The 12249-nt window shown below is 37.5% G+C and overlaps 1 pseudogene; it reads right to left on the minus strand.

The window, feature by feature from the left end:
* Nucleotides 1–9801: 9801 nt before the first annotated feature.
* LOC119189194 lies at nt 9802–11504 on the minus strand (annotated as a pseudogene).
* Between the last annotated feature and the right edge of the window lie 745 nt (nt 11505–12249).

Raw genomic sequence — 12249 nt, forward strand, 5'->3', positions numbered from 1 at the left:
CCGGGGCGGGTCACTAGTAATTTATATATTACGGGTGATATCTTTGATATTTTGCTGGCGGTAGGATATATTTTATATCAACCCGGATAGCGACCACTGTAACAATAGGTGTTAAAACTCGCCATAGTGGCCCGCGGAAGTGTCGCGTTCCGGATCAGCCTGTGTATATTGGATTCCAACAAGCCGGCATAATTGTGTCGACTGCCGAGGGGTAATCATCTCTCGTCAGTTGACTTATATACCACTTCCCTCACCATTAGGTACAGTGACTTAAAATATACTAGACATGTAGTAAAAATATAATTTATTTACCTACTTCATCGATACATACAAATCCTCTGAAAATATACTTCATCTCTTACGTCCTCGCGTAGAAAAACAGATAACCTAGGTCTCAAAATTCCAATATACAAAAGAATTGCTTGATACATTTTCGACACAAGAAAAATATATTCATATGAAGAAGATATGCCATAAATATTCAATAACAAGGAAAAATACAAACAGAAAGAAATATTCCGTTTCGATATTTTCTTCTATAACTTACGTATATTTACACCTATGTTCCCGAGGGTTTGGTAGAGGCGTATCTAGGGTAAAATTTTGCCGAGCCTAACATTCGTTTCATGACGTTTTAAGGGGTGTACATACGGTCACAACGAGTCGACAGTCGACACAATTATGCCGGCCTATTTGAACCGGGTAGCTTGACATGTCGAGCACAAATACCAATTCTCGAAATTCCGAATATATTTTTCGAAGAAATATTTTTTAGCCCTAAGTACCTGGAATTGGAACACAAAACCACACTGTTGAGCAATGACACACTACCTTAAGTTTAACACAGATGCAGCCACGAAACTAGTATATCATAATTTATAATGTTATAGCTCCAGTATATCCCTCTTACCCATTAACTTGGAATATTCAAATAGTTTCAAACAGGAAGTCATAACAATAAAGAGAACGGTAGCAAAACCGTACAAAACGTAACATTATACGTTATTTGTATGAGTGGGAAAGACTACTAAGACGGGTAGTAGGGTTGACCCCACCCCAGGATCCTTCTCTTTCGGCATACCTATTCTAATTGTACAGTTGAGCATACTTTTTAACAAAGTCGCAGGAATATTTATCTAAGTCTTTATGACTGGCCTACCTAATGACGCTTCGGTTACCCAGTATTGGGAAATGTTGATAGAAAAACCGACAAACTAATTTAAAGTGTTACCCAAAAGGTGACAATAAGTGAATTATTATGTTATATGAAAAAAAGTGTTTTCAGGCAAAATGTCCCGCTTTATACTTCTCTGGATAAAATATAGCCTATATTTTAAGTTAGACCTCTAGCAAAACATCGGTGAAAACTACATTCAATTCCATGCAGCTTTTGCGTGGTGCGGATACAAACAAATATACAAACATTTTTCAATATCTATATTATACATACGGTTTTACAATTTTATTGTTTGTAAAGATGCAAAACTGCCAGTCTGAGCGATTTGTCGGCTAAATCACTGAACTGATTTTGATAATATTAGTTGCGGTGTAAGCTAAAACCCTAACAACGTACACAGGCTTTTACTTTATCACAAACTGAATCTTAAGTGGACAAAGCCGCCAGCAAAAGCTAGTAAGTCCATAAAATAACGTTTTTCTAAGTTACACGTTGGGCACCAATAACAAGTTTAAACTCCAGGACGCCTACACACTATTAACTTTTATCGTTTAATTGCTATCATGTATCGTTGTTTAATTGTTCAACTATAAAAATAAAATTGTTGTATTAGTTTGTATAACGTTATACTATCGAGAACACGTGTTAACTATAATTACTTTAGTAGGGCAGTTATGCTAATACCAGTAATATTCTTTGGTAGTTATGAATATTGTTATGTCTGTTTAAAGTTGTAGAATTTGGATGTTCAGTCAGCCATAAAAGGAGATGAAGAAATTCCAAACTGTAAAACGCTCCTGTGTATTAATTTTAATAACTTTATCTAAAATATTATAAAATCTTTTAAGTTTATATTAGTTAAAAATACGATTTTTGATAAGGACACAAAAGTTCAAAAGCGATTTGAAATATTAGTTTTGGTATTTTTGTGGGTGATTATACAATGATTCCTTTCAGTAACTTGAAAATTATTGAAAATTATTTCGCGCTGACTCCACATTAAGTATATAAAGGCTTATGCCTGGTGGAAAGTTGTTGTATTTGTGTGCTCTATTCAATTTAACACAAATGAGTTTGTTGAATATCTTTTTTTACCTACACTCTCTAACATAATGAAATGAAATGATTTATTTGAATCCGTAAAATGTTATACATTATTTAGATTGCGACAATATTAACTCTACCACCAGTTCGGAAAGCAGTCCTCACCAGAGAAGAATAGGCAAAGAAACTCTGGTGTTGCTCTTTTCAAAATCAGTTTAAGGTAATGACTACAATACACGAAAAGGAGAGGAGAAAAAAAAATACAATTGGTTTTTTATTGCTGTTTAGAGCAGCTCATTTCATTTAACTTTCAATTCATAACAACTCGTATTCACGATATTATGTTTGAAAATGAATCTAGCCTCATTTTTGTATATTGAGCCAAACCTTATGAACTAAGATGCTATTGAAGAAAACAAGAAGGAAATGAAGTCACAAGAGCTGTGGATCTGACGAGAGAAGGTAAAAATATGAAACGGCGAATCTCTCCTGCGGAATTTTGAATCCTCGCAACAAAGTTTTGTAAAACAAATTTATTTATTTGAATGTATTTTAAAATATCTATCTTCTGTAATTTGTCTTAATTTATTCCACGTATTAAGTTCTTACATGTAAATAGTAATCACTACATAGTATAAAACATAGTCGCTTTCTCTGTCCTTATGTCCTTTGTATGCTTAAATCTTTAAAACTACGTAGTTTTGATGCGGTTTAATAAATAGATTGATTCAAAGAAAGCTTTATATGTATAATAACATCCATTAAATTAAAATATTGCACTAAAGCCCATCAAGTAATTTATATATTAGATATATCTATATTACGAAAATACTGTTATTTTGTTATGTTATACCCGTGCGAAAAAATGTCTATAACGTTCACGTAATTTTTCGTTATTATTTAGTATCAACATTGCACCCGGAAGCCGCTCGCTAGTATACAATAAAAATTATTATGCATGATATACCGAATCGAATTTTGTTTTATTTTTTTTCTTTTTTCTCTCTTCTTCTATAAAGAAATTGCTTCTGCGTAGCATGCCGACATAATGATTATGATTTTTAATGATCACTCTTGCTGCTCGACATTTTCCTCGGGTTTCACTTTAACTACAGACGCATTTAAGAAACTTTGCCGTAGATTAAAAAATATATCAGAGACAACATTAGTAATAGATATAAAAATTCTAGAAACTTCCGACAGTAAACTACTTACAATGATACAAAATTAGTAGTTAATACCCCGAAGAATTAAGTTAGGTTTGTTTGTTTGCTTCTTGCTCGAGACGTGTTGCGCAACTTTCATAATTGTTATAAATTCCGCCCGGATCCCGTGCGGTTTCATTCTTTGCTATGTTTTTGTAGTGGAAGTTTGTACAAAGAACTATCATTTCGTGTAGAGAATTTTTTTATTTAGTTTTGCTCGGGACTTCGCCCTTATAGCTTACGGTGTGTTAAAACACACTCACTGTTATAAGGTCCTATGTTATATTCAATGCATAAATTATATTTCACAATATCCTAAGTATTTTTTTATTAAAATAAATAAAATATCCCGAAAGATAAATAACAGGGGAACCATGAATTTTTATTTTGACAACTTTTTACATACCTGAAAAATTTTAATCTCATTTTTGAAACGTAAGTAAAAATGTACATAGGACCTAGTAATAGTGAGCCAGCGAAATATTAAAATAGTAGCATATTTCCTTCAAAGTGTCACCGTAAACTCTCTACTGAATTTCATCAAAATCGGTCTAGTGCTTGATTGTTACGAAAATATACGAAGATTCTATCGTATTATTGATTAATATCCATTGAGACATGGGCACGACTTGCTAAAGAAGAAAAATGTCGCCTTAAAATGTAATTAATGGTAGCCTACCACGTTCAGATTGCAAGCTCAAAAGAATTTACATGCTATTTTAAATCCCAAAAATGTTTATTAATTATTGAACTAAATACATATAATGCTAGTAGGACATATTCTATAATTGCCAAATGGCGCACATAGCCGTCTACGTAAGTGTGTCGCGTTCAGGATCAGCCTGTGTATATCCGGTGCGGTAAACTGGCGAGGGATAATCGTCTCGTGTCAGTCGTTATTCTATCTGGATACCATCTGCTTACCATCAGCTGCAGTGGGTGACTTTATTATACACTGTCCACTGCTGGGCACGGGCCTCTACTACTGAGGGTGATTAGGCCTTAGTCACCACACTGACCTAGTACGGATTGGCAGACTTCACATACCCTCAAAATTCTTAAAGAGAACTACTCAGGTATGCAGGTTTCTTCACGATGTTTTCCTTTATTAAAACAAGCGATAATACACAAAGAATACACATATAACTACACTACAATGCCGGGATAAAAATTCAACGCAATAAAGATCTTAATACCAACGTAGCAAGATACTTTATCTATATTAGGCAGTCGCAGCCGCGTCGATCAAGTTAAATATAAGTTTGGTCAACAGTAGTTAGCCGCAGTGCGTGGCATGCGGTGCCGAAAACCATAATGTAAAAGCTGTTTAGAAGTTTACAAGTTTTTATACATAACTCAGATAACTTTACGAGTAATTCGTGTTGTTCAAATTTTGGTATTCTTTAGGATTATAATTCGAGTCCTTTTAATAGACGTTTCGATGATCTACGAGAAATACTTTTTTTTTATTATTGTCATATAGTCTAAAGCCTTCCTTGATAAATGGGCTATCCTACTCTATAATAATTTTTCAATTCGAACCAGTAGTTCCTGTGATTAGCGCCTTCAAAAAGCAAACATAATCTTCAACTTTATGTATTAGTATAAATTATGTGCGAAATGGCATTAATGGTACAGCTATGGCAAATCCCTAAGCAAAGGCCTAATCCCTCTCAGTAGTAGAGGAGGCCCATGCTCAGCAGTGGGCAAGTATATAATACAGGGCTGATATTATTATATTATTATGGCAAATATACTACAAGTATTTTTGTATGGTTTTACTCAGGGCTAATGTAAGTTGCCTTCTTACCGTCGACTTCAATAAACGATATCAATAACTTACAGCCATTTTTAATAATTGATCCCAATCTCAATCTTCAATCCGATTCCGAGAATGAACCAATTAAAATAAGTCATTTGTAAGCTTCTCAAAAAATACTTTGTTCTGATTGGTCCATTTTTGAGATAGATCGAAATATAAGATTAGGATCGTTTATTGACACTGGCGGGAAGTCGATGGCAAAATGGACCAATCAATGATTAGTTTATTTTCAGGATCGAATCAATACTTAAAACCAAGATCATTTATTAAAATCGCCCGTAAAGACAACTTAAAACTTTCTTAGCTATTCTTGTCCCTTGAAGAGCATACTTCCAAAAACCAGGAACGTCGCAAACTTCGATAAACTCAAATGCGCAGTAACTGTCGACTCGACTTCAATTTTAGAAGTCGAGCGCCTTTCGTACAAAAACTAACAAGTTCCGAATGAATTCAACCGGAATCAGATGAAACAAAAAGTTTTAATGGCGATTGTCCGATAACAAAAATCTTTTTGGCCTAGTAGGGTCGTGATTCGGCAAGTTTTTTGGGTCAATCAGCAGGGTTTTGACTATTACCATTCCACTCACCCCTGTGCTAAAGATAGCGCAGTTTTTTTTTCGTAAAAAAACAAGGTTGCCAACTTGTTTTGTAAGCAATTGATTATATATAATTGTTTTACATTTCTCTGGCGGCTTTTGAATTACTTTGTATTAAAATTAGTTATATACTATTCCAAAAAAATCTATGAGTTAATTTATTTTGTCAGAAGCAAATTCTTTCTATCATGAACAGATATTCCAAAACATTAACAAATAGTTTAAAACAAGTAAACTAAAATTGTTTCTAATATCCCGCTCTAAAGAGACCATTAATGTAAGTCCCTTTAGAGTTCCACATAACGATAGTAATTGTGATAAGCACAGCGCACGCGGGTTACAGAGCGTGGGTCGTTATCTCAGTCCAAGGTTCTCTTATTTACATCCCACTGCGTCCGTTTGTGGAGTTTAAGACTGATATAAAGAATCTTGAAGTTGACTGACTCAGTGGCGTAGTTGTACTGCATGCGCGGTACGGCAACGCTCTGAAGACCTGGGTTCCAATCCTGGGTTAGACAAAGTGATATTTGGGTTTTTTCAGTATCAGCCTGGAGTCTGGAATTTGTGTCTGATATGGCGATAGGCGCAAGCCGATAGGGGAGCGACCCTATTACATCATGGGACGGATCACACTTGGTGAAAAGTGGGTGCCCTGGTGCGTAATTAATATAGATATTGTAACATTGACTTTTCGGATGACCAACACCCACAACCCGCCCCGTGGCATTGAAAGCAGTAGTCTTCGAATTGTAGAGAGAAAATTTTAATATAAAAACCGCGATAAAACTTTATAATAGTTTTATTTCCATACCTAACATTAGCGTAAACATAAACTATTACGCTCTTTCTAAGCACGTATAGCCGTTAATCCTGCGCCTGATCTCGCTCCGGTCATGTTTGATTGCCGTCTCGCCGGACTACTAAAGTGAAGGAACAAAGAGTGCACCTGCATATTGCCCATCCTTGTGCACATTTCTCTTGCATACGGCTGGTCTCCGTTGAGACTGGCCATGGCCGAAATTGGGCTAAAACGGATTTACTTTGGTAACCCAGCCTGGGAATTTAATCTAGAACTGTCTTTCTTCCTTACTTCTCAACCACTAAAGCTCTTAACCTGTCTGCATAAGAACCAAAAAATAAAACCAAACGCGTCAGAGATTACCCGAAATCCATACTCATAATGAAATATTGAAAGTCGGCGATATCCGGGATAATCCAAAGGCGATTATGGGCCGAGGACGGTGGTGAGGTCACCACCGCCCACCACTTACAGCTGACGCCAATCTACCTCATTGGAGTTTTAAGGCTTCCAAAGAAGCCGTACGAGTGACTGTCTTTTCGGTATGAGTGCGGCTAAAAATACATTTGCTTACGTGACTTCCGCGAATCGATGTTACTAACGATACTGATTGCCACTCCGCAATGTTTTATGGTCTTGTGACAGTGGTAGCGGGATTCGATTCCCGGAGCACTTCGGTTTGTAAGATTTCTTCAAGAAAAATATTTTTTATGGTAGGTAGTGCTAGTTGTTACCAATATGAGTTGCAATGCCACGTAAAGTATAAATAAATAAAGAGTTAAAAATGTACAGTATGATAAATGAAATAGAATTTAATAATTTCAAAGCATACTGCGAACAGTTTCATTAAAGAAAAAAAATCTTCAATAAAGCATAAAGTCTATAGGCTGTATGGTTGAGAGCCTTTGCCTTCTCCTTAAGGAGTAAATCAAACTAAAAAAAAAAAACAAAAAGTCTAATTCCAAAAAAACATTTACAATATATAATTTTTTCGGCCCTCGCGGATCCCAGGGCACATTATCAAAGTTCCACAATCTCATCGATAGTTTCGCTACACAGAGAGGACAAACATACATTGATTTTTATATAATATGTAACGGAATGTGCAAACTGTCTAATAGGACGCGCATGGAGATAAAATATACCATAATTCCTGGGCAAGCGTGGCAACTACCTATAAACAGCTACCTATCTTACAACCCAGAACTTTGATTCACAGAGCCACTCCCACACCATATTTTTATACACAAATAGTATTATTATAACAATATTTATGTAATATTGCGAATTACTTGGACAGATAAAGACAACCTAAAGACACTAGATGCTAAATCCCTTTATATCCAGAAATTACCAAATTCCCTACACATCGAAACAACTAGTAACAGCCATTGCGACTACCTTCATATTACTGTCGAAAAGATTGAACTCTTGGTAGTCTCAGAAAATATACATACAATAACTGGCAATAGTTATTTATTTCATAATAAAAAAATCGATAAGGCGCTCACTTACATGATACAACGGAAACCGTAGCTATCTTTTACAATCGCTAACGCTAACGTTATGTATAAGAATGAAATAACCTTCCGATTCACTTATAGTTAGATATGTAATTCCCATACATATTTTTGAAGTAACGCGTCATGCCCCATTTCTATACTTACGCTTTTAATTTATATAGAGATTGTCTGTAAAATATGTCAATTGATTCTCTATTTAATCAAGTACTTGAATGTTATCTTAAGTATTCGTAAACGCAATGGTTCACTAATGTAATATAATGCCTATATTATTTTTGTTTTAATTTCAAGGCAAAGTGACCCCACCTGATGTAAGTGAAATGGGGTTCAATGGAATGTCGACTGACGAAAGATTACCCCTCGCCAGTCGACACAATTATGCCGGCCAGTCTTAGTAGTCGTAGCCACAATAGTAAAAATTATTAATATAATATATGACTATTACTTCGACGTTTAAATCTAGAAATTATGCATCTGCCTATAGTACAGGGTCAGGTCAAGGTCTAATTGACCTTCGTAAAATCTCCACAAGTTTCCGCAATTATATCAAATCAATTTATTTCGCATAAAACATGGTATAAATTATGATGTTAAATATATTACATGTGTAACGTTTCATCGTTTTAACGGTATGCAAAATATACGTACTTATATTTAGAGAATGTAGTTACATAAATTAAACATATTAAGTCACTTAAATTAGGGTCCCAAGATAAGGAATATATTCACAAACATATAACTTGAGTAACAGTGAACTATCATGACACGCATTGCAGAACGAAGCCACGTAAGCGATGTCTACTGTCTACTTACAGCAATGACATACAAATGGATTTCTAACAACCCATACATTGTATTACCTATGTTTTGTTTTGATTGTATGTCTTTAAAAACCTTATTGATTTGTTTGAACTTATTCCAAATAGTAAAACTATCTGATTCTAAAAATAAGTTTTGCAAAATTTTTTTGTGAAAAAAATAATAATTTTGTGTATTCACCCTATAACGTTTAATTAATAGATTATAGTTAATGAATTTAATAAAACAAATTTGAATACACAAAAAGTAATTTAGCCTCAAGGTCTAGTAAAAATATGTATAGAACTAATAAGAAAGTTTCGCGTCCAATTATTATCCAAAAATATTCGTGCCGAATGAGATTGCTTTTTAATAAAAAGGAAACATGTCATTATGTTCTGGAACTTGATTTATGATCTGGTATTAACTGCTAAAACACGGTAAATATTTTGAAAATAAATGCATCAATCATACTGCTTTCAATGCGGACGCCTAACTCAAACCCGACGGGGTGGGAAAATAAGGGAATAGTAGAACGGTTATATCATTTTTATAAAATTCTTAGCTATAACTATATTTGAATATGACGAAAATTTGAACAGTGAAAATCTTAACTACCCTCTTCTTTATAACTTTGAAGATAATTCAAACGTGATGCGTCCTAAAATAAATAGAAACAATTCCCCTAACTAAAATATGTTATTCGGTAGTAAATAATTATAATTGAATAGCTTTCTTGTAGTCAAAAAATTGGAGAATAAAGTCAAAACACTCATTCTTAATACCTTTTAAAACATAAAATTATTTGTTGAAACATATTTTAATGTAAGGTCATTTGAAAAAGCAAAATTCTCATAACTAAATATAATACTTACTCGGTTTCGTTGTTCTCGAACATGATGTGTCCCTGCGCAGGCTCGTACTGCGTGCCGCCCTTCGCTGTCCCGTCTTCGGTCCAGTAGGGTATCCTGACCTTACCCCGGGCGCCTGCAGTCCGCACCACCTTCAAATCATACGTCCCAACCGACTCCGTCAGCTCAAAATCTCGCTGCGGGAACGAGAATACACCAGAATGGTCGTCATCCAGTATAACAACTGTTGCCGTAGACGGTGACGCTAAAGAAACTCCTCTTGGAGACGTCAGGCGCACGTAGAAATGCTCGTCTTCTTCGAAAACGTCGTCATCGATTACTTGCACACTGAAGGTCTTCTCAGTTTCCCCTTGCTTGAAGTGAAGAGAGCCTTGGGCAGCAACGTAATCCGACCCAGCCTCAGCGGTCCCATCTTCTGTAGTGTACTGGACTGTGATGTCGCCATTAAGATCGCCAGCTCTAACAACTCTTACTTCGAAGGATCCGCAGTTTTCCATGACTGTGTAATGATCTGGGTCGAAGCGGACATTCGGTCCGCGAGGCTCGATTGACGGCGTACCTGAATCTCTTCTTTGTAACTCGGCTTTCACCTCACTGAGATCGCTTTGCGCGCGTTCTGATATCTTCCTTGAAAAGTCACCTCCGCCTGTCATCTTCCGGGTTGCAGCAACGCGGTAGAATGCTCTTGATTTCGGTCCACGAGCCATTAATGTTTCGAGTGCCATTCGCTCTACTGTGTCTAAGTCTTCTTCAGGATGTTGTCTTCTTAACTCACGGAGAACTGATACATATTCTTTTCTTGACTTCTCTATTTCACGGCCTTCTTCATCGTCGGACATGAAATCGTCTCCACCTGGTTTTAATGCCATCTCAACTGAGCCGTCGCCTTCGGCTTCCACAATGACTCCTCTTTCATTAACTCTATATCCTGTCTTCAAATATTTGTATGCTAGAAGGCGTCGGTCGGCGATATACGCCGTCAAAACTGTTGCAGGGAAGAACAAGAAAGTGACAGCGCCTTCCCACACTTCAACCTCGCTTGGTGAAATCACTGCTAGAATGAGGGTAAGAGCCACACGTACGCGAAAACTGACCAAGTGGCTGTGACTAGAAAAACTCGAAGATGCTTTATCTTCCGCACCTCTCCGTCAGGAATGACCACGACACAGATGGCGATGATCACGAACAAGTTGTAAGCGGCTGATCCGACGATAGTGCCGGGGCCCAAATCCACCAACTTCGAAGTTCTTGCCGGCTATCTCGATGACTGACAGGGAGGATTTCAGGGGCACTAGACCCAAGGGCCATCAGTGTCAAGTTGGCCACAGTTTCGTTCCAAACTCGAACCACGACGATTTGTTCGCTACCGTTCCGTCGCACACGCACCTCCTTCTCCCTGGACGTGATGACTTCGATGGCGGCCATGAACCTGTCGGAGACAATCGACACGCCGATGAAGAGATACATGAGCGCGAGGAAGTAGACCAGGCCGCGGAGCGCGATGTCGAGGGTTGGGACATCCTCGAGCGGAAGCCAGACGGGGAGCACGAGGCCTTCGGAGCATTGTAGCACGTGGTGCGGGGTGGTGTTGCTCGGGAGGGGGTGGCGCGGGCGGGGTCCAGCGCGCGCCCCACCGCCAACGCCGCGAAGCGCGAGCGCGGGCCGCATGCCGCGTTACCTGGCGCGGGCCATGTGCGGCAACCGGCGCTGCACGAGGCCGGCGCCCGACTGAACGCCGCGACGCCCCGGCCCGTCCTCCGCCCCGCTCCTGCTTTCCGCGGAGGCTGTTGGAGTTAAGACCGACGCACGTACCCGTCGACTGATGGAGTTTTATTGCCGTTGCGGCCCGTAAACTTGCCAAAGTGTTAGGAAAAAAGGTTATTAGCTTCGTGCGTAGCTACGCGGAACTTATTATAAGTTAGTTTTGCATTAGGGAAGGTGCGTCATGGCAACTCTTTGTGTTGTTTCTTTGGTGCGCGGCTGTTGTTGCAACCTTGACCCACTGCGGAGTGTAAGGTATATTTAATAGCGTTCTTGCTTTTATTAATTCTTTGCAACAAAGAAAAGGCATAAGTTCGTAGATATGTACATATAAAATTAAATAATTTCTATTCCCTTCAAGCGATGCCAAAGTTTTCCGCGAGTGTATGAAAAATCAAGAGCATTAGCGACTCCGCGAATAAACTGTCTGAACCATTAAAATACTTTAAAAGTTGAAGTGAATTGTGTGAGAAAGTTCTCAGACGGTCTCTGGTAACGTTTATTTAAACGATATAAACTTGGTTCGCGTGTAATTTGAATTATTCGACTGCGGAACCGGTTAACGTGTTCAAGTTAATTACGTTACCCGACTTAACATTATTAAATTCTGATATGACAACATGGATTTGGTCTATTATGAATTAATTATATA

Source organism: Manduca sexta, chromosome 13 (assembly GCF_014839805.1).
Source record: "Manduca sexta isolate Smith_Timp_Sample1 chromosome 13, JHU_Msex_v1.0, whole genome shotgun sequence".
NCBI classification, from domain to species: Eukaryota; Metazoa; Arthropoda; class Insecta; order Lepidoptera; family Sphingidae; genus Manduca; species Manduca sexta.